The sequence below is a fragment of the Monodelphis domestica genome, chromosome 4 (assembly GCF_027887165.1).
Source record: "Monodelphis domestica isolate mMonDom1 chromosome 4, mMonDom1.pri, whole genome shotgun sequence".
Taxonomy (NCBI): Eukaryota; Metazoa; Chordata; class Mammalia; order Didelphimorphia; family Didelphidae; genus Monodelphis; species Monodelphis domestica.
This window is the reverse complement of record NC_077230.1, coordinates 376,312,664-376,339,002: the sequence shown is the minus strand read 5'-3', so window position 1 is coordinate 376,339,002 and position 26,339 is coordinate 376,312,664.

Genomic DNA, 26,339 nt, shown 5'->3' with positions numbered 1-26,339 from the left:
ATTCCAAAATGGAAGGGTTTAAAAAAACCCAGAGAAACAGTGATCATGATGCCTGCCCTCATGACACTTACTTATTTTTTGGTAGGAGAATAAGCTATAGGCTTGACCAAGTAGCACACCAATTGGAATATAGTACAAGCCTAATCTAGGTGGCACAGTGGATAGAGGTCAATAAGACCTGAGTGACCCTGGGCAAGCCACCTAACCCTCATTGCCTAGCCCTTACCTCTCTTCTGCCTTAGAACCAATGCACAGGATTGAGTCTAAGATGGAAGAAAAGGGTTTAAAAAAATCCTGATGTCCCTCTAGCACATATTCTGAACCCTTGTATGAGTGATGGCCTCATCTCTTGACTCAAGAACTTGGCTCTGGAATGGTTATTTCTGGTTTTCTTTTATCAGATCCCAGCCACAGTCCCTGAGACAGCTTCTTCTGCCCAGATTCCTTGGCTCCGATTTCCCATTTCCCACCCCCTGTATCTCCCTTTTGGGATACTCTGACCCTCTCCCCTGCCTCTTTTTCAACACAGATCTCTGGATACGGCCCAGCCTCGAGAAAACCCCTGCTTTTGGCTGATTGGCGGTCCCCTCAAAGTCACCTTACTGTTAGTCCTGGAAGCAGGCAGCAGCCATCGGAGCGCCGGGATATTATTAACCCGATTCAGAGACGAAGTCAGGGACTTTTTACATTTTTCTTGGCAAGGCAGGAACTAGTTCCAGGGCTTTGGTGGGCCTCAATTCACAGCTTTAGGTAAACAGATGGCTATTCTGGAGAGAGCAGTGGGATGTTCTGACAGTGATTAATCACAATCTAAAAGCCTGATGAGGACTTGCCCCATCTCCTCCGGAGCTCCGTGATGATTTCTGTAGAACACTTTACAAGCCTTAAAAGGCCCACCAGCTCTGGGGAATAGTGTTAAGGGGAGGAGCCGGCTTCAGGGGCTTTTAGATGGGTTAGAGTTTTAATTCAGGGGAGATCAGCTCCCTCTTTGGACACTTGATAGTTGGATGATGGTGGGGTGGGCAAGTTGTTTAGCTTTTCTGTGCTTTGGTTTCTTCATCTGTAAAATGGGGATAACATTTTAGCTGGGTGACCCTGAGCAAATCACTTAACCCCATTGCCTAGCCCTTACCATTCTTCTGTCTTAGAACCAATACATAGCATTTTTTTTTAATTTGACAAATTTTAATTAATTAATTCAGAATATTTTTCCATGGTTCCTTGATTCATGTTCTTTTCCTCCCCTGCTCCCACCCCCCTCCCATAGCCAATGAGCAATTCCACTGGGTTTTACATGTTTCATAAATCAAGACCTTTTTCCATATTATTGATATTTGCACCAGGGTGATCATTTAGAGTCTACATCCCCAATAATATCCCCATCGACCCATGTGATCGAGCAGTTGTTTTTCTTCTGTGTTTCCGCTCCCACAGTTCTTCCTCTGGATGTGGATAGTGCTCTTTCTCACAAGTCACTCAGATCAACACATAGTATTGATTCCAAAGTGGCAGGCAAGGGTTAAAAAAAAAAACAACAGGGATAACATCTGTCTTATGTTCAAAAGTGTGAAGAGGTGGCCAAGCGTGAATGATGTTAATAAGTTGATTTATTATTATTATGATTATTCTTGTTACCTCTCTTGCTTCTAGGTATTGTCAGGACCATGCTAGGTGAGGATAGGTTGAAGGACTTGGGAATTGGAGAAAGGCTTGGAGGCATTGAAATATTTGAAGATCTATCACGTGGAAAAGAAACTAGAAAGGGTTTTTGATTCCAGGAAGAAGAATCAGGTTGGGTATAAATTGCTATCAATTGAAAAGTTGATGGAAGAAATATGCCTCCCAGCAAAGAGAGTCAGCTTTCCTGGGGAGGCTAAAGTGACTCCTGGTTGACCATTTACTGGGAATTCTTGGTCAGCTCTGTGTCAGACAGGGCCCTTCGAGGATGGGATTTGGTGACCTGGGCTCCAGGCGCCTTGGGAGAGTAACCTCCGTGCAGTTGGCCTTTTGCCCTCAAATATTGGGGTACCCCTCTTTCTTTAGTTCTTTAGTTCCTGTTGACCTCTCTATCCAGGTTGAAGTGGTTAAAAGGTTTGTTTTTTTCAAAGAGGGTTTGTTAACTGAGACATTATCACTGAATGTAATCCTTTCACCCACTAAAATATTTAGATGGATCCAGGGCATTGGGTTCAGGCTCCTGGCCATTCCAAATATCTTTGGGTTACCGTGCCAGCAGTCTCATGATACCCTTTCCCCAATTCTCCCTCCTCAGAGGATGATATTTCACCCATCTGCTTTTCCTGGAATTGTCTCCCTATTCACAGCCAAGAGGATTCTGGTTGATTTAGGGGCCCATGTTCTCAACAAGAGGCCAAGGGGAGCAGGGCCCACTCAGGCCCTGGGAACAGTCTTAAATCACACCCTGGAGAGATTCAGGGGGACAGGACAGTCCCTAAAACACTCCGAGGGGCTTCTTAATTCCATTAACTGGTCATGGAACCTGGAGAGAGAACCCCTGGTGGGGCCTGAGGAGCGGGAAATCGATTTCCTGAGGAGTTTAACATAAATTCATCTTTGGTTGCATGGTAAAGAGCCAGCTTAACAAATATGCATTCAATTTCCTTTTCTTGTCCCCTCCTCGGAGGGGTGGGAAAAGTCTTGCTGAAGACTTACAGCGCAGTAAAATCCTCTTAAAAGCTACGGCCATAAACTCCCTACTGTCTCCTTGACAGATCTCCTGCTTGGCTCCAGAGAAAGCAGAACAGGGCAACCTCTCTGCCAGGGGACGGAAGTCTGCCACAGGAGTCAGCCAGAATTACAGGGAGGAATGGGGAAGAGGCCAGGGACATAGCTCGGCTTAGGATGGGGTGATGGAGTTTTTCCTGAGGATGCCCACATGTTGAGGCTGTGAATAGCACTGTCCCTGGGGGCTGGCACTATCTTCCTGTGGCCTCCACATCTCCCTGAAGGCCGACAGTTTTTCAGTAGAGTAGAGACATCTTAGTCTTCTAGTACTTTCTTTCTCTTTTACTGCTTTCCCACTCTTCTGCTGAGTATTTCTCCTTCCCTTCCTCTTCTCCCAAGTATAGCAATTCCAGCTTGCTATTAAAGTTTTAAAATTTTCTATTTAATTTAAAATTGCTATTAAAATTTTCTTAATCTGGACTTTGATAACTTAAAAAAAGTTTTGATCACTATATTTCAAGATTTTCCATTTTTTCAAATTTCAAAGATTTTCTTTGTTGTCTTATGTATTTCATTTTATGCCTTTTAGAAGTACTCTTCTGAGAAGGGATCCCTTGGCTTCACCAAACTGCCAAAGGACTCTACTACCCCCAAAAGAATAAGAACCTTTCTTCTTGTGGATAGGAAGTTAGGTGGTGCAACAGATAGAGCGCTAGGCGTGAAGTCAGGAAGACTCATCTTCCTGAATTCAAATCTGGCCTCAGATTTTTACTGTGTAGCCCTGGACAAGTCACCTAACCCAGTTTGCCTCAGTTTCCTCATCTGTAAAATGAGCTGGAGAAAGAAATGACAAATCACTCCAATGATTTTGCCAAGAAAACTCCAAATGGGGTCATAAAGTCAGATATGACTGAAACAAGTGAATGACAACAACTCTTGTAGAGTGCTGGACCTGGAGTCCCATTTCTGATGCTTTTCAGCTAGCTGGGGGACCTGGGTGAGACTCATGGGCGTCTCAATGTCCTCATCTGTAAAACAAAAGTTGGGTTAGATGGCCTCTGAGGTCCTTTCTAGGTTTAAATTTAATTGTCTAGGGGGCAGCTGAATGGCTCAATGGATAGTGTGCTGGGCCTTAGTCAGAAGACCTACACTAAGTGACCTTGGGCAAGTCATTTAATTTCTAGCTGCCTCAGTTTCCCCAAATGAAAAATGGGGATAATAAGAGGGTTATTGTGAAGATCAGATGAGATAATATTTGTAAAATGCTCAGTATGGTGCTTGGCCCTTAATAAATGTTTATTCTCTTCTTCTAATTCCTAGTTATAGTTGGGGTCAGATCAACAGGGACCGATGGTCTGATCTGCCTACTCTGCTTGATTGTCTGGACTCCTTATGCAGACCCATGAGAAGGTATATGAGTATCATGTTTTCCCCACCCTAGGTCAGCCCCATGGCTTTGTGCTTCACTCCAACCCAGTCCAAGATCCTGATTCAGATGGTGCCACTGATTGACACAAGTGAAGGCATGAGGGTTCTTTATTTTTACTTCTTATTGTTGTATGTGCTCTCCTCCTTTCCCTCATTTTCTCCCTAATCCTAGTAAGAGCTGGTACTTAGAGAAAGTTTAAATCACTTTGGGGTATGTTTGGTCATTGAACCTTGCCACAATCCAGAAAGAAAAGTGATATGCATATTGTTGCACCCATTTTACAGATGAGGAAATGGGTTCAGAGATGTTAAAGATATTGTCCATATTCATTTAGTTAGTAAATGTGTGTATGAGTGTATGGTGGGGGATTAGAACCCAGGCCTTTTTGATTCTAAGTTCAATAGGCTAACCATTAAATCATGCTGCCTTCCACTGACAAAAAGTACCTTAATAGCATCTATTTGAGATCAAGGGCTTCTTCTAAGAGGAAGAAGCAATGGGAGATGCTAGACAGAGGTCACTCTGGGGTGGTGGTAGGGAAAAGGCCACAGCTTTTACTCACACTCAAGCAGTTAGCATGGTGGGTAGTGTTACATGTGGATTCAGGCAGTTCTGGGTTCAAAATCTGTTTCTTAAGTTTGTTTTCTGTATAACTACAGGCAACCAGCTTCAGTTTCCTTATCTATATTTATAGAGACTTTTTTTAAACCTTTATCTTCTGTCTTAGAATCACTACTGTGTATTGGTTCTAAGGCAGTAGAATGGTAAGGGCTAGGCAATGGGGGTCAAGTGACTTGTCCAAGAACACATAGCTAGGAAGTATCTGAGGCCAGATTTGAACCCAGGACCTCCCATCTCTAGTCCTGGCTCTCAATCCACTGAGCCACTCAGCTGCCCCTTATAGAGACTTTATTACTTACTGCACAGTTTTTGCAAGGACTAAATGAGATAATGAATATATAAAGCTTTTTATAAACTCTTTTTAAGACTTAAAGAACCATATAAATATTAATTATTATAAAGGGGAAGAGTTGACTTCCAGAAGTACCAACAGAAAGAGTGAAGGAATCCAAAGGTCATTAAAAAGAATTGTGCCTAGCCCAGAATGGATCACACAAGTCTTCTGAAACTAGCCTCCCATGCGCCATTTTCCTCTCTCCCCCTCTACTGGTTGCCATGATTATCTCTGGTGTCTAGACCATCCTCTCCTGCTCCTCCTCAACTGCGAATGGCATTTTCCCTCCTAGAACCACCTCCCACCATAGCCTCTCTGATTTGACACAGTTTTGCAGGGGAGGGAGGGAGCTCACCTGTCTGGTATGATATCTGTCTGGTTTACAATCCTAGGTTCACCCTTGGCCAACTGGGAAAGCTCCTGACAAAGGGTGAGCTTTTGGTAGCTTCCCATTTATCCTCCCCAAAGACAGAGAGAACTTAATCCCAATAGAAGGAAGGAAACACGCATTTAATAAGTACCTATTATGTGCTACCTTTGGCAGCTAGGTGGCTCAAAGGATAGAGTACTGGACCTGGAGTCAGGAAGACCTGAATTCAAGTTCAGCCTCAGACACTAGCTGTGTGATCCTGAGCAAATCACTTAGTCCCTGTTTGCCGTAATCTAATGGAGAAAAAAAAATTCCTTGCCAAGAAAACTCAATGGACAATATTGGCATGGTCTGTGGGGTCACAAAAAATCAGACATGATTGAATGATGAAGGGACAGTCACTGTGCTACGTGCTTTACAAATATTATCTTGTTTGTTCCTCACAACAATCCTGGGAGGTGGGTTCTATTATTATCCTCATTTTCCAGGTAGACAGAAGTTAAATGACTTGCTCAGGATCACACAGCTAGTAAATATCTGAGGTTGGATTTAAACTCAGGTCTTCCTATCTCTAGACCCAGAGCTCCAACCACCAAGCAACCCAATTGGATACTGAGGAATCCTCTCTTCTTTTTCGTCATATCTCCCCAATAGCACCTTCAAGGTGTTGAACGCTCAATCAATCAATAACCAAGGAAGGAAATGAGCATTTCCATAGCACCAAATATGTGCCAGGCACTGTCTTAGATGCTGGTGATAACAAAGCCAGAAGTGAAAAATAGTTCCTGTTCCCAAGGAGCTGACATTCTACTGGCATATCATTAGGCATATGCAAAACTGTAAAGCCATTTCCTTCTCCAGCTCATATCACAGATGAGGAAACTGAGGCAAACAGGATAAAGTGACTTGTTCAGGGTCACACAGCTAGGAAGTGCCTGGGGCTAGATTTGAACTTAAGAACATGAGTCTTCCTGACTTCAGGCTAGGACACTCTATCCACTGTACCATCTAGCTGCCCCTCTATAATCCTACTGTCTCACTTATCAGATGAGGTAATGGGAGTAGAATATAAAGTTGGACAAGGCCAGATTGCGGTCAACTTTCTTTTATTGAATTTTTTCTTTTTTTCTCCTATGTTAAAGCTATTTTATTTTATTTTTTACCAATTCCATGTAATAACAAATTTCCATATAAGTGTTCAAAGTTACATGATTGAATTTGTCCCCTTTCCTTCCCTCCCCATTCCTGGAGCTGGCAAGGGAATCTGGGTTATACACATATTATCATGCAAAATATATTTTCATATTGTTCATTTTTATAAAAGAATAATCTTCTAAAACCCAAACCTCCAACTAGAAACCCAATAAACAAGAGAAAAATCATGCGCTTTCATGGGATGAACTTTCAGTGCCAAAAGGAGGAGTTTATATTTGATAATCCTGTAGGTAAATAGGGAAAAGAAGAGTGATAGGGAGAGAAGGAGATAAGGTACAACCCTGCACCGTAGGAAATTCATTCTATTGTATGAATGAATTCTGATGGATTGCAAGGAGGAGAGGCCAGAGGCTGGGAGTCCAGTGAGGAGACCATTACCCCAGCCCAGTCTGGGAGGATGGACATCAATTTCCTTCTGTATAAAGGCCTTGGAGAATACACACAAGTTGGCAAAGCTGAACAAGTGGTGGGATTTTGGATTTGGAATCAAAAGACACCTGAATTTGAATCACTCATATTTGTGGGATTTCCTTCCCACTCTAGGTCTGAGTTTTCCTTGACTGTAAACTGAGGACCTTAGAAGATCTTTCAGGACTTTTAAAAAATGACCTTAAAATCTTATGAATCTATGGTCGGGACAGTCAGGACTGGCTTGCTTAAGAATTCTAGAAGTGGAGCCAGAGGTCCTGGGTTTGAAACCAGCTCTGTTCCCTTGGCCAAGTCATCCCTAGATCAATTTCCTCATCTGTAAAGTGAGAGAGCTGGATTACATAGGGGCAGCCAGGTGGTGCAGTGGAGAGAGCACTGGGCTTACTCTTTTTCCCAAGTTCAAATCTGGCCTCAGATACTTCCTAGCTGTGTGACCCTGGGCAAGTCTTCACCCTGCTTGCTTCAATTTCTCCATCCATGAAATGAGCTGGAGAAGGAATTGGTAAACCAGTCCAGTGTCTTTACCAAGAAAATCCCAAATGGGGTCATGAAGAGTCAGATGTGACTCAACAACAACAAGAATTAGATCACTTTAAAGGCTTTTCTCATCTCTGAAAGCTCTAAATTGATGTTCTTGCTCATGAGCAGAGAAGGTCTTGCTAAATGAGGTTTGAGGAGCTTTGGGGAAACTCTGCCTTACCTACTCCCCATTTCCTCTTCTATTTTTCTGTCTTATCTTTCCTTGACTGAAATCTTTCAGGAGGCTAACACTGTCCTTTCCAGGCTCCTCTCCGTTCCCTTGATGCATTAAAAAATAACCCTGTACATTTCTGTAGGGCATTAGGGTTATATAACATGTTCCATTCATTATCTCGGTTGATCCTCAACAGTCCTCTGAGACAGATGGGGCCCCGGGTTGTTGCCCCCCATTTTACAGATGAGGAGACTAAAGCTCAGAGTAGTTAAGAGACTGCTCAAGCAATAAATGGGCAGAGTTGGTACTCAAATCCAGTTTTTCTGGTGTAAAATCCTTTCATCATGAGAAGTCATCACCTCTTTGAGAATCAAGCTATCCACTCCTTTCCTCCATGAAATTCATCGGTGGACCAGGATTATGATTGTTGTCCAGCAGCTCTTGGGGCAGACAGCCTTTCTTCATTTTCCTTCTTATAATTCTAGGTTCACAATTCTAGAGGCACTGAAAAGAGAAAGGAGGCAGGGTTGGGGGGGGGGAAAGAAGTGGGCAAAGACAAATGCCATCTCCTTGCCAGTGCCCAATAAGGCTGGGTCCTTCTTGTTGCTCTGTGCGGCTGCCTCTCCTTCTCCTGGATAAAGTCACGTACACATTGAAATGATTCCACTTCATCCATGCCTGAATCCTGGCTCAGTTACATATTGCCTGTATATGGGTCCCAGCGCAAATTTCTTGACCTCTTTGGTCCTCTATTTCCTCATTATTTCCTCTGTTTTCTTAAAAAGAGAAGGATTTGGATTACATGGCTTCTAAGTTCCTCCAACTTCAAATTTGTTTCCCTACTTTGCTTTGTTCTTGGACCACCAAAATGGTCTCTTTCATTAAATCCCCCCACCCTGTGCTAAAAACCATGCCCCCCTACAATTCAATTTATAATCTTGATCAAGGTTTGTGGGGTGGTTAATAATTTTAGTTATCTGAATTCCGGTTGTCTTGTCCCAACCCTAATAAAATGTATTTGAAGGCAAGGATTATGCCCTTTGCCTTCTATGACCAGGGCCTAGGATAATGCTTGCTCAAAGTAGTTTTTAAAAGAAAATTGAGTTGAATTGGAAGGAACCTCAGAGTTTATTTAATTCAATATTTTATGAGGTGTGAATAAAAAAAAGCTAAAAGATGACCAGGAAGTAGAACCTCCTCTTCTAGTCTACCATCTTTGCTTATTTCATGATCAAGCAGGTTGCCAGCACTGGAGAACTTGCTATCTTTTGCGACCATTCTTTTTTTTTTAAACCCCCAATTTCCATCTTGGAATCAATACTGTGTATTGGTTCCAAGGCAGAAGAGTGGTAAGGGCTAGGCATTGGGGGTCAAGTGACTTGCCTAGGGTCACATAGCTAGGAAGTGTCTGAGGTCAGATTTGAATACAGGATCTCTAGACCTGGCTCTCCATCCACTGCACCACCCAGTTGCCCCCTTTTGCGACCATTATTGATTGCTTGGCTGATTTCTAAATTGAAGAGAGATCAGGATAAACTCTAGCACCTTTAAAAAAAGATGGTCTTGGGGGCAGCTGGGTTGGTCAGTGAGAAAAAGAAATCAGTCCCTGCCCTTTAGGGGCTTCCATTCTAATGAGGGAAGACAATACATAAAAGGGAGCTAAAAAACTGGAGGTTGGGGGAGGAAATCCAAGTGGAGGCATGATGGTAAAGTCTAGAGAACTGAAGTAGACTGGGATCTTTCTCCATAAAAATTCCAGGAGGAACTCATTACAGGTCTGTAGGGAGGAATGGAGAAAGCACCTGAAGCATGGTGGAAAAGTCTGGAAAGTGGAAGAGCTGGGTTTAGAGACTTGCTTCTAACATGTACTAGCTATGCTTCCATGAATAAATCACTGTACAGTGACAGAAATAGTGTTTGAAGAATGACTTGTGTCTACATCAAGAGAAAATACTGATCAATAGAAACAAGTGAGACATGGTTTTGTATGTACACATATCTCTTTGTCAAATGATGCCTTCTCTAGTGGGGAAAGGGGAGAGATGGAGGGAGTTACCTGGGAATTTTGATGTAAAAAATTAATTCATTAAAAACAAACAAACAAAACCAAATCAAGGAACTGCTCAGCACTCTGGGCAATTCTTTAAGACCATAAGTTAAAGTTAAGTTGTTGATCTGAATTTCTGGAGGGGGTTTCTAAACTGGGAGTTCCCCATATGAAGGCACAGGACCTTCTTAGATGATAAAATCACAGATATGGACTAAGGAACAAGGAAATAAGGAAAGAGGGAAGAAAAATATTTTAACCATTAGGATTGGATCAAAGTAGAATGATTTGTCTTACATGAAGAGGGTAGTACAAGTCAACGACAATCTATGAATTGGGGCTGGATTACCACTTGTTGGAGATTGAAAAGAGGATTCCTTTCCAAGGGATGGTTGAATTAGATGACTTCCAAAATCTCTTCCATCTCTGAGATTTAAAAAGTCTTTGATTCTTAACTCTCCTTATCCATGACACTAAGGTACATAGTCTGATCAGATCAAATCACTAGCATTAGAGCATTGGTTTTTATCATTCTGGCTGACTGTGTTCTCCAAGAGAGGGGAAAGATCATAGGAAGACATTCTCCCTCCCATCCCAATTTTGTTTCCACAGTGATGACTTCGTTTACTGGAGTGCAAATTCCGTTAGTTACACTTCGTTGGCAACTCCTCTGTGGTTCATACTTCCAATGTGTGGTCCCATTTGTCCCTTGTCCATTCCCTTGGTCTGGCCAGCTGCCCTGCTTGATTGTCCTTCCTGGGGAGGTGCTTATGTGAGATGGGGAAAAAGATGAGAGGAGATTTTTTTCCCCTTGGGACCATATATCTGTCATAGCATTCTACCCTACTACTCCATCATCTCTTTTTTTCTTTTTTTAAAAAACCCATTATTTCACATTCTTTACTAACTTCCCCCATTACTCTTTTTTTTTAAACCCTTACCTTCCATTTAGGAGTCAATACTATGTATTGTTTCCAAGGCAGAAGAGTGGTAAAGGCTAGGCAATGGGGATTAAGTGACTTGCCCAGGGTCATATAGCTGGGAAGTGTCTGAGGCCAGATTTGAACCCAGAACCTCCTGTCTCTAGGCCTGACTCTCCATCCACTGAGCCATCCATCTGCCCCCCTACTCCATCATCTCTGCTCATTTTTCACTAGGGAAAATGGAGTATCAGAGAAACCTGGGGTATTCCCTTGCTAGTGACCAGATAGTAGAATAAATCTGAGATCTAGCATGTACCCGAGTGTGCCTTGAAGCCCTAGCCTTGAAAGACTTCAGCCTCCAGCATTCCTGGCCTGGAGCTGTTACCCTCTCATCTTATATCCCAAGGCACCAGGGATGGATTCTTGCTACCTCTGAGTCCCTCAAACGCAGCATGATTTCAAGCTCAATGTCAATTGGAAATCACTAGTTTTACTGCTCAAACCGCTCATCGTGCCAATTACTGCTCCGAGCTCTAGCTGCCTCTCCCCATTCCCCATTTCCCATTTCACTGCAGTGCAGCAGATAATTTCATGTTTTCAACTGAGCTGGTTTCAATTGCCAGAAAAAATCATCAGCAAGACAGTGAACTGGGCCCAGGAAACTATTTGGTAAAAACGTGTTTATTCCAGGCAGTGCCTACTGTGTGAGAGTCACCGAGCGCTCTACAGACCAAAGCGGGTGACCAAGGATGGCAGTGGTGCAGACCACCACGCAGCGTGAACACTAGAGCTGGGACCCTCAAGCCTGGAACCTGCCTCCCAGCTCTGCTCTCTACTACCCTAACGCCCAGGGTGGATGGAATGACAATTGTGGAGGATGAAGAGAATGGAGGCTGTTCAACGCCTTTGCTTGATAAAAGCTCTCCTCCTATTTTCCTAGACTAGAAGGAAAGATGTGAGTGAGATGAGACAAGTTGAGAGTTAGGTAGATGAATGGCGCACCCAGAGAATAGTCATGAACAGTTCAATGCAAAGTCAGAAGGAAGCCTCCAGATCTGATCTTGGCCATGCCTGCTATTTAACATTTTTATCAATGATGCAGATGAAAGGCATTCTTATCAAATTTCCAAATGACACAAAGCTAGGAGGGATGGCTGACACATTAGATAACAGAGCCAGAATAGTGGTGTCCAAAAAGATTTCAACAGGCTGGAATGATGCGTCATATCAACGTAAAAGTCTTGTGCTTCAGTCTGAGAAATCAGCTTTCTAGGAATAAGTAGTAGGGGAGGAGGTAGGACTAGAGAGTAGCTCATTCGAACAAGATCCAGGAAGCCAGATTGGTACAGAGAATAAGTGCTGGGCCTTGGGTTGGGAAGACCCGAGCCCAAATCTGGTCTCAAACATGCACTAGCTGTGTGACCCTGGGAAAGTCATGTATCTTCTGTCTGCTTTAATTTTCTGGACTATAAAATGGGATAATGATAGTACCTACCTCTTAGGATCAAATGAGAGAAGATAGGTAAAGTGCTTAGCACATCATGTAAATAAATGAATGCTCACATCCTTCATCCTTCCCCATACTCTCCTTTCTGCTTCCCTATCCCCTCAGGCTTAATATGTCTTGGTTAGAAAGAAGTTTGTTTGAAAAAGGTCTGGGGGATTTTGTGGATTACAAACTGAATGTTTATAGACTAATGGGGTGGTGGACTGAATTGAAAGGGACAGAATCTCTGGAATAGGGAAGTAATAATTCCATTCTACTCTGCCTTCCTCACATCTCATCTGAAGGATGTTGTTCAGTTCTGGGAACCACAGTTTAAGAAAGACATTGATAGGGACAGCTAGGTAGCTCAGTGGATTGAAGCCAGGTCTAAACCTGGGAGGTCCTGGGTTCAAATGTGACCTCAGATATGTCTTAGCTGTGTGACCCTGGACAAGTCACTTAACCCCCATGACCTAGCCTTTACTACTCTTCTGCTCAATATGCTTGGTTGGTACAGAGGAAAGAGTATTTATTCTAAGATGGAAGATAAGGGTTTAAAAAAAAAAGACATTGATTATCTGGAGATAATCCAGAATAGGGGAACCTGTGAAGGGTCTGGAAGGGCCATGCCATATATGGATCAGTTGATAGAGTTGGGCATGCTTAGACTGGAAAAGAAGAGACTTAGAGGAAAGATGATAGCTGCCTTTAAGCATCTGAAAGACTGTCATTTGGAGAAAAAAATTGGACTTCTCTTTGGCCCCAGAGGACACAAACAGGAGATTGCAAAGAATTGAATTGAGGCTTGATATCATGAAAGATTTCCTAATAACCAAGCTGTCCAAAAGTGAAATGTATTGCATAAAGAGGTTAATGGGCTCCCCCTCCTTGGATTCCTTCAAGCAAAAGCTAGCTCAGCATTTGTTGGGCATGTCATAGTGGGTATGCTTTCTTGTGGGGGTTGGACCATATGGCTACTGAGGTTCCTTCCAAGTTCTAAAATTTAATGATTTTATGATTCTGTCCTTCATAATTTCTAAGATTTCTTCTTTGACCCCTCCTCATTATTCAGTATAACAGTGTTAAGTCTTTGCTTAGGTCTCTATATTTTACTTCTGTTCTCTATATTAATTTATTGTGTTATGAGCTATAAAATGTACTTAGTATTATCACTTTTTATATATCTATAATTCCTCTGTGTTCTGGTACTTCGTCTATTTTTATAAAGGTACCATGTGTTGCTGAGAAATATGTATATGTCTTACTGTTTCTATTCAGGAGATACCAGATCCTTTAGCTCTAAATTCTCCAACAATTTGTCCAGTTCTATCTTTTCCTTTTTGTTACCTTTCATTTAGGAATAAGGGCAACAAATACCACTTTGTCTTATTTAAAATACTGGAAAGTCCAAAGAGAATTGGGGAAACCATTAAGAACATCAGAGTCCAGATGAAGAAAGGAAGTGTCTCACGTATATTAGGAAATGATAGGAATTTCCATGTTTGTCATGCTGTGTTCTCTGTGAATCTGCCTCCCAGATATTGGCACGAATACTAGGGGAATCAGCAGTGGTCCTGGAAGAAGAGACTCCACAGGGCTGGAGGAATGTACTCTCCTTTCCCTTCATCCTTCCCTCTCCAAGGCTGGAAACACGTAGGGGCTCTATCAGCAGCTCTGTTTCCATATCTTGGGGTAGGATTGCAGGCCAGCTGACTGCAGGACAAAATTTCATTCCAGCACATTTGGCTTAAGGTTTGTGCACAGGCAGTCACTCATCTTTCAGGTGTGGCCACTGATGCCACAAAATCATCCATTTAGAAAACATTGACTGTGAAACACTGGAGAACACGGCCAGAAGAATCTGGTTTCTCCTCCTGCCTTCAATAATGCTTTGAAAAGCTTAATAAAAGCAGAGAATGTATGAAGAGGAACAAATGGGAAATAAATCTTTAAAGGTAGGCTGGAGCAAGACATTGAAAGACTTTATGTGCCTGACTAAGAAGTTTACATTTTGTCCAGAGGTAGTAGGGAGCCGGCAAAGATACTGTACTTTTGGAAGATTACTTTGGCAGCTCTTTGAAGGATAGATTGCAGTGAGGAGGGACTGAAAGCTAAGAAACTCTTTGGGAAGCTATTGTTGGATCATTTTTGTTGTTTCTGAGTCTTTGTGACCCCATTTGAGTTTTTCTTGGCAAAGATACTGAGTGGTTTACCGTTTCCTTCTCTGGCTCATTTTACAGATGAGGAAACTGAGGTAAGCAGGATTAAATGACTTGTCCAGAGTCACACAGCTATTGAGTCTGAGGCCAGATTTTAATGATGAGTCTTCTTGACTTCATGCCTGGCACTCTATCCATTATGGCACCACCTATTATCTGTTTTTGGAAGGCTTTTACAATCCAGTCAAGAGTGGTAGTGGCAGTGGTGGTGGCGGCCATGAGTGTGGAGAGAAGGGGACCAATGTGAAGTGCTAGGGAGGTGAAACTGACAAGATGTGGAAACTGATTGAAGAGGGAGGGGCGAATAAGAGTAAAGAATAAATTCTGACTCCACCTTTGCCTCATAAAATTTCTCTCTTCCTTTAAGACTCAAGTATAAGGTTTTTTTTACATGAAATCTTTTCTGATTCTCCTAATTGCTAGCACCTTTCTTCCTTAACTATCTTAATTACTTATAATATATAATAATAACTTAAATATTATATATAAGATAGACATATCTATCTTATTTATTCTGTATATACATGCATATACACACACACGTGTATAAATATATGTTTAGAGTGCTTGAAGAGGAGCAATGGGAAACAAATCTTTAAATGTTGGCTAGGGCAAGAGTGTGCAAAAAGGTGTTGCATCTAGCTAAGGAATTTGTGTTTTATCTTAGAGGCTGTTGGGAGCCTCTAAAGATTTTTTTTTTAAATAAAGGTTCTGCCTTGGAGCCAATACACGGTACTGACTCCAAGACAGAAGGTGAGGGTTTAAAAATAAATAAATACATAAACAAACAAACAAATAAATAAACAAGGGAGTGATATGGTTCTCCCTGGACAGAATGTTAGCAACTTAGGGCAAGAATCATTTTATTATTTTTAGTCTTTTGTTTTCCCAGGACCTACCAAAGAATCTGATACATAGAACTAATAAATGCTAATAATAAATGCGGATTGGAAGGTTGAGGATGGCTGTGAAGATGGGGGGAACCCAGAGCAGAAACAGGCAGGTTTAGAGAAGGAATGAGTTTGTTGGGAGCAGCGGGGAGGGGATATAATGAGCTCCATTTTGGACATGTTGAAGTTCAGTTCAGATGTCTGTGGGATATCCAATTGGACAGTCGTTGGCCTGGAACCAAAGTTCCGGAGAGGGACTAAAGCTGGTTGTATAGATCTGAAAGTTTACAAAAAGAGGATAATGGAACAAATGGGAGCTGATGAAATCACCAAGAGGGAGAGGAGGGAGGGAAGAGAGCCCAAGAAACAGCTTTGGGCTATGGTTGATAATAATACTAATAGCTTGCATTAATGTAGCCCTTTAGGATTTGCAAAGTGCTTTACAAATATTATCTCATCTGGTCCTTGTAACCACCTTGAGTTCGGTTGTTTCCATCACACCTGACTCTTCATGACCCAATCTGGGGTTTTCTTGGCAAGGACATTGGAGTGGTTTGCCATTTCCTCCTCCAGCTCATTTTATAGATGAGGAAACTGAGGCCATCAGAGTTAGGTGACTAGGCAAGGGTCACACAGTTAGTAAGTGTCTGAGGAGGAATCTGATCTCAGGTCTTCTGATTCTAGATCCAGCACTCTATCCATTATACGACATAGCAGTGCTATTATTATTATTATCCTCATTTTACAGATAAGTAAATTGAGGTAGAGAAAATTTAAATGCCCAAGATCACCCAGCTTATAAGCATCTGAGTCAGGCTATGAAATCATGTCTTCCTTATTCTAGGCCACTGCACTGCATAGCTGCCTCAGCAAAGGTAATTCAACAAAAAACGACGGTCTAATAAAAGAGACTGAGAAAGAACATCAGAAAGTCAAGAAGAGAACCACGAGAAAACATTGTCTCAAAAAATAAGGGACAAGAACTTATCAAGAGGGCAGGTGGGTGGCTCAGTGGATTGAGAACCAGGACTAGAGATGGGAAGTTCAGGGTTCAAATCTGGCCTCAGACACTTCCTAGCTGTGTGACCCTGGATAAGTCACTTAACCCTCATTGCCTAGCCCTTACCACTCTTGTGCCTTAGAATCAATGCATAGTATTGATTTTAAGACAGAAGTCAAGAATTTTAAAAAAGGAATATTTTTAGGGGGAGGTTAACAGCCCTGCATAGTTTTGGGGATCCCCTGAGAGAGAGTGCAAGGCTAGACTACATTGAACAGGATTGGCCTAAGATGAACTGATATAATTCTAGAACAGAGCTCATTCTTGACCTCCCTGAGTCCTCCCTCTCTTCCCAGGCCTGGAATGACTAAGAGTAGTTCCCATAGGTATTTCCTCAGATGTTTTCTGCTAGTGGGAGCCCAGAGATTGTGCTCACCTGTGAGGAGGTGAGTCGGGGCTCTGAGATGCTCTATCTACTGCACTGCTTAGCTGCCTAGGAAGAAATGTTCAACCTAGCAAAAAAATTTCAGGCAGACACTTTTGGGATGGGACAGAACAGACTTCTCTCTTTATTCCCCCCCCCCCCCCCCCTTCCCGGCCCCTGTTTCAAAGCCCTCTTTGGTGTCCAGGGAATAGTAGACAGACAGACCAAATACACAGATTTGGATTTTCTATAAATATTCAGGGGCATTATAGGCAAACAGACAGAGATAGACTGACAGAAGTGATGGAAGAGCAAATATTCTGTATATAAACAAGGAAATTGTAGGCAGACAAGCAAAACAAAATAAAACAAAACATTACCAAAGATAGAGATAGCTAGCTAGCTAGCTAGACAGACAGACAGACAGACAGACAGACAGAAAAATAAATAGATAGATGAGCAGGCATTCTGTACACAGTCATAGAAACTATAGACAGGCAAGCAGGCAGGCAAACGGACTATGTATACAGAACGTAAGATAGACAGATATAAAGATAAGCATAGTTAAACAGAATTAGATAAGGTGTTCAATAGATCTGTTTAAGAAACCAGCAAAGGATTTTTTCCTTGGGAAAAGATCCAGTGAAGCAGGCACAGCCTCCCACTAGCTCCTGGCCCCCTGGATGGCTTTGTTTCAATTTGTCACTCCCCTCTTCCCCTCTCATTTTCCATCTCTCTCTTCTTTATCCTTCTCCCTCCCTTAGCTAGACACCTCCATCATTGATTCCTTCCTCCCCAAATATCACAGGAACTTTCTTTCCCCTCTGAAATATCTGTTTGGAGCTGAACAAGTCATAATTTGCAGAAATGGTGACATTATGCTTGATTTACACAACAAGACCCCCTAATGGAAAGTATTTGCTGATACATGCACTCACACACAAATATGCATAGTCTTAGTCAGATTTCAGAGGAGAAGCTTCAGACAAATTTGTGATTTATAATCTGCCCTGCTCCATCTAGCAAAGAAAAGTAAGGAGGAACAGGGTGTCAGCACTGGGGAGGGACTTGGAACATTCTGCCTCAGAGCTGGAAGTGATCTTAGGTCGTAGAATATTCAAACAGAGCAAAACATTGGAACCTGGAAAGTCAAAGGTGGAAAGGTGGTCTTAGACCAGAGAATGTCAGAGCTGGGAGGGCCCTTAGAACACAGAATGTCAGAGTTGGGAGGTCCTTTAGAATGCAAGATAGCAGAACTTAGATTAGAGGAAGGCAGAATTGGGAGGGTCCTTAGAACACAGAATCTCAAATCTAGGAAAGTCCTCAGAACACAAAATATCAGAGCTGGAAGAGATGTTGGAGATGATCTAGTTCACACCACTTACAATCTTACAAGTATTACAGATTAAGAAGTGGATCTAGAGAAAGGAAATAATTTTCCCAAAATGACACAGATTGCTAAAGATTGAGATGGAATTTGAACACAGAACTCTCGATTCCCAGTCCAATGTTCTTTCCACTGTGCTATCTTCCTTATATTCCTCTCCTTCAAGTAGGGAGATAAGTATAGGGGGCACGCTCAATTTGGGACAATCTGCCTTCCAGTTGGCTCATGGGTCAATCATGACTGACTCAGGACTCTTTGGGAGGCATCATTCCATAGAGCTCCAGGGATGACCCAGGGACTCAGGGACCACACCAAAGTCATCTGAGAGTCATTTCCTCAGTTTCAGGTCGCAAGACATCTCTCCATTTTAAAATCTTACAGCAATCCTGGACTTTCAAACATTATCTATTATGTGGGTCTTTTTTTCAGATTAGAATATTATCCAGGTCCCCCTCTTGCTACTTCCCTCATAGCCAGCTTAGCCCCCTAAGATGTGTTTGTAGATGTGAGGAAGGAAACAGGGCTAGTGTTCAGCCTGGAGTCTCTCTCATCTCCTCCTACAGCATTCATTTGGTTATTTGTAGGTCTCTAATTAAGGGGTAAATGATTCCTAAAGCTCCTTCTCATTCCAAATCCATGATCCTATAAAGTATTTTTTTGAAGACTCAGAGCATGTATAATCCCTTATTCCAGCCCTAAACTGAATCCTAAACTTGGCCCCAGTTTAAAGCCTACCCCCAGTTCCAGATGAAGCCTTCAATCTTTCCTTACTACTGTTGGAAATTGTCCATTCTCATTCATTTCCATTTTATTGTATTTGTGAGAGTAACATGGGTATCAAGGATGGAGCTATAAAGGATATGAGCTATCTTACCAATGTAGAAGCTATGTCCTAAGTTCATAAGTTTTAGGTTAGAAAGGACTTTAGTGATCATTTTGTCCAATGAAACTGAATTCCAGAGAAGAGAAGGAACTTGGTCAAGGACAAGAATTCATTTCAATTGATTATAAAAACAATTTTTTGATTTTAAAACGAAAATCACTCATTTGCAAATGATTCTTCCAATTCATACTCACAGCAAAATTCTTTTTTTATGCTGATTTGAAAAATTTTATTTAATTAATTAATTTAGAATATTTTTTTCATAGTTACATGATTCATCTTCTTTCCCTCCCTTCCAGCCCCCTCCCATAGCCAATGAACAATTCCACTGGGTTTTACATGTCATTGATCAAGACCTATTTCCATATTATTAATATTTGCATTAAGGTGATTGCTTAGAATCTACATCCCCAGTCATATTCCCATCAACCCACATGATCAAATAGTTGTTCTTCTTTCTTCCTTCCTCCCTTCCTTCCTCCCTTCCTCTCCTCCCTTCCTTCCTTCCTTCCTTCCTTCCTTCCTTCCTTCCTTCCTTCCTTCCTTCCTTCCTTCCTTCCTTCCTTCCTTCCTTCCTTCCTTCCTTCCTTTCTTCTTTCTTTCTTTCTTTCTTTCTTTCTTTCTTTCTTTCTTTCTTTCTTTCTTTCTTTCTTTCTTTCTTTCTTTCTTTCTTTCTTTCTTTCTTTCTTTCTTTCTTTCTTTCTTTCTTTCTTTCTTTCTTTCTTTCTTTCTCTCTTTCTCTCTTTCTCTCTTTCTCTCTTTCTCTCTTTCTCCTCTCTTTCTCTCTTTCTCTCTTTCTCTCTTTCTCTCTCTTTCTCTCTTTCTCTCTTTCTCTCTCTCTTTCTTTCTTTCTTTCTTTCTTTCTTTCTTTCTTTCTAACTTTCTTTCTCTCTCTCTCTCTCTTTCTTTCTTTCTTTCTTTTCTTTCTTTCTTTCTTTCTTTCTTTCTTTCTTTCTTTCTTTCTTTCTTTCTTTCTTTCTTTCTTTCTTTCTTTCTTTCTTTCTTTCTTTCTTTCTTTCTTTCTTTCTTTCTTTCTTTCTTTCTTTCTTGTCATAGTCTTCCCATGATTTTTTTCCTGGGGTCTTTATATTTATCATTTCTCACAGTGTAATAATGCTTTACCACACTCAGAAACTGTAATTTGATCTTTTCTGCAGGTTAGTTATTAGCTATAATGGTTAATTCTTTCTAGAATCCATAGTTGGCTCTCTTCTCTGCTGCCAGGGGTCAGATTTCTTAAAACTGCTTCCTGACTTGAATGATGCATCCTTGTCAATTTAGAGAGAGTATATATCTACTCTTTGTAAATGCAGTGTCTCTTACTGGGTGATTAAGTCTTCTGCAATATGCTGTGACTGATGAAGGATGGAGAATGAGATAAAACCCATTCCTCTTCTGCTCTCTTCTTCATATACCACAAAGCTCCTCCTTCCCTTGTACCACCAAAAATCCTTGAATAGTTTGACTGACTTCAGAGCTAACTGGCTTAATTTTTAGGGTAATCAAGGACTTGGCCATTCCTTTCCCATTCAATGCCAAATTCCCCTTCCCATTTCAACCAGGGGATTTCTCCCCACATTTCATAAAGAGTAGACTACTGAAAAAAAAAAACCAAAACAATTTACTTTTCATATCTCATCTCCTTCCTTCTCTTAATTATTTCCTATTTTTCCTGTATTTTGCTTGTTTGTACATATTTGTTTGCTTGTTGCCTCCTCCATTAAAGTGTGAGCTCCTTGAGGGCAGGGAGTGTATTTTGCTTCTTTTTGTATCCCCAGCACTTAGCACGATGTTTGACACACAGTAGGTGCTTAATAAATGTTTAATGATTGATGGACTCCTTTATCTACCCCTTACTTTCTGTGATTATGCTATAGTACATACACATACAACATACATACATACATACATACATACATATGTATATATTATACCTTTCCTCTATATTTTTGTCCTCCTTGTGGTAGATGCCCAGGAATGGTGCCATTTGGTTATACAGTATTCACTTTCCTAGTCTAGTTACAAATTATTTTTCAGAATGAATCTATTTTATAGACAAGGAAACAGAGCCCCTGAGGAGTTAAATGATTTATCCAAGGCTCTCAAGTAGTAAATAACAGAATTAAGTCTTGAACACAAGAATTACAGAATTCTTTGTAATTTGTTGTGGATTGATTAAAACATGGGTTTGGTGGTGGTGGTAGGTAAGGTAGAAAGCCTTGAAGCTCCTGGAGTTGTTCAATCATTTTTCAGTCATTTCTGACTTTCATGACTCCATTTACCAAAGTGGTTTGCCATTTCCTTCCCCAACACATTGTCTAGATGAGGAAACAGAGGCAAACGGGACTAAATGACTTGTTCAGGGTCACATAGCTAGTAAGTGTCTGAGGCTGAATTTGAACTCAGGTCTTTCTGACTCCAGAATGGATGTTCTGTTCACATAACTATCTAGCTGTTTGAAACCTAGGAGCTCCTGAAGGAGACCCTAGTATTTATTCCTTCCCTGGGAAGAGAGGATGGGTCTGAGCTCTGGACATTCTTCCTTGTCATTTGGCTTTGAAGCATGTTGGGTGATTCAGGAGTAATCGTGCCAGTCAGAAGACCTATGTATATAGTCAGGAGTGAGCTGTAGGGAATTCAGTTCAGGGGATGAGTTCCAGAAACCCTCAATACAAGGAAAGAGACAGTTCTCAGAGATTGGTTAAAGGAGACGAGAGACCATGGTCCCAGGGAGGGAAGCTCCTGGCACGCGGTCCACAGGTACTATAACTGGATGCCCAAGAAAGAAGTCTGTAGCCTGTTCCAGGCTGTGAATCTGGGGTCCACAGGATCCCTCAGTTGAGTCTTCTTGTAGTAAATGATGGTCATGGTCATGCTGATTAGACAGCCAGTGTAGCAAAATGGATGGATTGCTAAATTTGAAGTCAATAATGCCAGCCTTCCAATCCCACTTCTGACACTTCCTGAGCCTGGGTACGCCATGGATCCTCTCTCATCCTCAGTTTTCTTAGTTTTATAATGGGGGATAATAATAGTACCTGCTTCAATGAGATGCATTGTATTGCCCTGGTAAGAATGTTGCACTTGCAAAAGAATATCTACCCTTTGACCCAGCCATAGCACTGCTGGGTCTGTACCCCAAAGAGATAATGGACACAAAGACTTGTACAAAAATATTCATAGCTGCGCTCTTTGTGGTGGCCAAAAACTGGAAAACGAGGGGATGCCCATCAATTGGGAATGGCTGAACAAACTGTGGTATATGTTGGTGATGGAATACTATTGTGCTAAAAGGAATAATAAAGTGGAGGAATTCCACGGAGACTGGAACAACCTCCAGGAAGTGATGCAGAGCGAGAGGAGCAGAACCAGGAGAACATTGTACACAGAGACTGATACACTGTGGTATCATCGAACGTAATGGACTTCTCCATAAATGGCGGTGTAATGTCCCTGAACAATTTGCAGGGATCCAGGAGAAAAAAACACTATTCATAAGCAAAGGATAAACTATGGGAGTGGAAACACTGAGGAAAAGCAACTGCCTGAATACAGAGGTTGAGGGGACATGACAGAGGAGAGACTCTAAATGAACACTCTAATGCAAATATTATCAACAAAGCAATGGGTTCAAATCAAGAAAACATCTAATGCCCAGTGGACTTATGCGTCGGCTATGGGGGGTGGGGGGAGGAAAAGAAAATGATCTATGTCTTTAACAAATAATGCTTGGAAATGATCAAATAAAATATATTAAAAAAAAAAAGAATGTTGCACTTGAAGAACCTAATTTCAAATCTATCTTCAGACACTTCCTAGGTTGTGTGACTCTGGGCAAATCACTCAGTGTTGATTGGTTATCCCTTTGAAGGGCTTCTGTCTTAGAATTGATACTAAGAGAGAAGGTAAGAATTTAGGGGAAAAAGAAAGAAAGAAAAAAAGAAAAAAGAAAGGAAGGAAGGAAGGAAGAAGGAAGCAAGAGAAAGAAAGAAGAAAATGAAAGGAAAAAGGAAGGAAGCAAAGAAAGGAAGAAAGAAAGAAGGAAGAAAGAAAGAAAGAAAAAGAAATAATGCTGCACTTGGAATGTGAAGACTTGGGTTTGGATCTTAGCCCTACTATCTGCTAGTTGGAAACTTTGGGTTTCTTCTTTGGGCCTCAGTTTCTTTATTTGTAAAATAAGGTGGTTGGATTAGATGACCTTTAAGGTCCTTTCCAGTTCTAAATCTATGATATTGTTAGTAGTAGTCATTATTAACATTAGTGATAATTATTAATATTATTGAATGAGAGAAAAGTTCAAAATGGTTACAAAGATACCCCCCTGACATATTTCTTTCCATTGAATCAAAATCTGCTTTCCTGCATTTTCTTTCTCTTGTTTCTTGTTCTGCCCTTGGAGGCCACACGGAATAGGTCTAATCCTTCTTCCATATGACAGCCCTTCAAACACTTGAAGGCAGTGATCATGTCCCCCTCGAGTCCCCCCTAAGGATAATAACACCTGCCCTACCTACCTCTGTGGTGAGGTCGGAATGAGATAATGGATGGAAAAGAGCTTCGTAAGCCATATAGCAAAGAACCGATGCAAGGGATTGCTGTTATTTTAAAAGTTTGTCACTTGGTGTGAATAAGGCAATGTTTAACCCAAAGGAATTAATCTCTAGATGTGTGATTTCAGCAGGGGAGATGCTTTTAGGTCCTTTTGCTGAGTCCAAACAATTCAAGGCACACAGGCCATCGTCCGGCTACCTGTGAGGGCCATTCTAGGGCCAATTTCCTTGGTCCAGACTCCAGTTCTTAATGTGGAACCTCCCAGGCAAGGTGGGAAACCAAGACACAGAACTTGGGTCATTTCAGGCCATGGAATGTGTTTGCAGAGCAACGCTCCCCAGCCAGGCCATCAATCACCGGCGGGTGCATCAGGGATTGGAGACAGTTACTGTCACACCTGCTGAGTCAGACAGAGAGGCCCATCCATCACCGCCTGTTATTGGAGCACCCAAGTGTCCCTTATCTGCTCTTTTCCCACCCACCACCGGCCCCTCGCTGTTCTTCCCTCATTAAGGGCTTGAGAAGTGGGGGGGGAGGGAAGTGGTGCTCCTGGGGGAGTAGGAGGGATGATGGAGATGTGGCTGCCTCCATTTACTAAGCTGCTGCTGTTCCCCAGGGGCAGGTTTCCTCAAGCCTCACGATCATTCCCTGCCTCCCATATTGAGGAGAAATCATCAGAACTTAGAACAGCTGGAAGGGTGAGTGGATCATGGAATGTTGGAGCTGAAAGGATCCCTAGAACAGTGACTCCTACTTTGGGCATCCATTGCTAAGGGAGGTCCTTTAGAACCAAGGATGCTAGAATATAGATGGTTAGAATATAGAATATTAGAGTTGGAAGGGAACTTGAAATGTAGACTTTCAGAGCTGGAATGGCCTTTAGAACACAGGTCTTTAGAACTTAGAATGTTAGGACACAGATTGTCAGAGCTGGAAGAACCTGCGGAGGATGAAGTATATGATGTATGCAACATAGAATCCATGATGCTATTTATGTGTTACAGTGGGTGCAGTGCTATAATTGGAGTCAGCAGGTCCTGGGTTCAAATTTTGCTCCAGAAACTTACTGTGTGATTCAGGATAAGTCACAGAACCTCTATGTCCTCATATGTAAAATGGGGATAATAATACCTCCTGGGGGGCAGTTAGGTGGCTCAATGGATTGAGAATCAGGCTTAGAGATAGGAGATCCTGGGTTCAAATCTGACCTCAGATACTTCTTAGCTGGGTGACCCTGGACAGGTCACTTAACCCTCATTGCCTAGCCCTTATCCCTCTTCTACCTTGGAAACAATGCACAGCATTGATTCTAAGACAAAAGGAAAGAATTTAAAGAAAAATAACACCTACTATACAGAGTAATTGTGAAGAACAAACAAGATAATGTATGAAAAGTTCTGTTAACCTTAAAATGCTATGTACATTCTAGCTATTCTTAAATGCCAATTCTTTTGAAAAATCTAAATTAATTCCCCCACCCGATTAGACATAGTTTCAACCTTTTTCAGAGAATATTGAGTCTTGAATTCTATCCCTTCCTCCCAACTGCCCATCCATGTTGGGATGGAATCTCATACAGATTAAATGCCAGTTCTGTTAAAGCTGGGGATGGGGGGCTTTAGAATTTAGAACATCTGAGTTGGAATGGCCCTTAGAACATGAGTTGTCAGAATAAGGGATGCTAAAACCGGCGGCGCCTTTAGAATATAAATGGTTGGATGTAGCATCTTGGAGCTAGAAGGGGTCTCAGAATGCAAACCTGTTAGAATGTGTGATGTTAGGACATAGAACATGAAAGCACAGAATGCAAGAACTGGTAGAAACTTTGGAGATGATCTGGTCCAATCTCTTCATCTTAAAGATGAGGAAAATAAGACTTAGAAAGAGGAAGGGAGTTTTCCCATGTTATTAGTGTCAAGACTCTTACTCCTCCAAAAGGCAAGAGCCCTGGAATATAAACTGGCTGATACCAAGAAGGCAGCTTGATGGTGTAGTGGAAAGAATGCTGGCCCATCTCAAACATTTACTAGCTGTTTGATCCTAGGAAAGTCACTTAAAAAAAACCTACCCGTTTCAGTTTCCCCATCTGTAAAATGGGTCCAATAATTGCACTTACCTTCCAGGGTTGTTGTGAAATATTGTTTGCAGAATACTGAGTATAGTGACTAGTACATAGAAGATGCTTAAAAATATTTATTGACTGATGGTGGAAGGAATTATGGATGTTTATTCTAGAGAAGACTTAGGAGAAAAGCGAAAATTCTCTCCTAATAATTGATGGACCATCATCATATGATAAAGGAAGTAGACTTCTGTTTGGCTTCAGAAGATAGAAATTGGTGGTGGCCATTATTGAAACCACTGGAAAATGAGGTAGATACCATATTCTTGGATTTCAGGAAAGCATTTGAAAAAATCTGCTGATAAACTTGAGGACAAGGTGATGGATGGATTAGAGTACAGTTGAATATTCAGGACCAGTTGAATGATTGGATTAAAAAAGGGGTCATTAATGGATTGACTATACTGGGTAGTAGAAAGTATGGTAAAAAGAGCTGGATTCAGAACCTCACTCTATCACTGTGGGCTCTGGCTCTCATTTTCCTCATCTAGAAATGGAAGAGATGAAACTCTATAATGACTGAAGTCCCTTAGGGCTCTTGGTCTATGACCCTTTGACCCTATGATGTCAAGAAAGAGGGGCATCTTTTGTGGCGGGTCCCCTGTCTCTGTATCCTTTCCCCTGGCCATT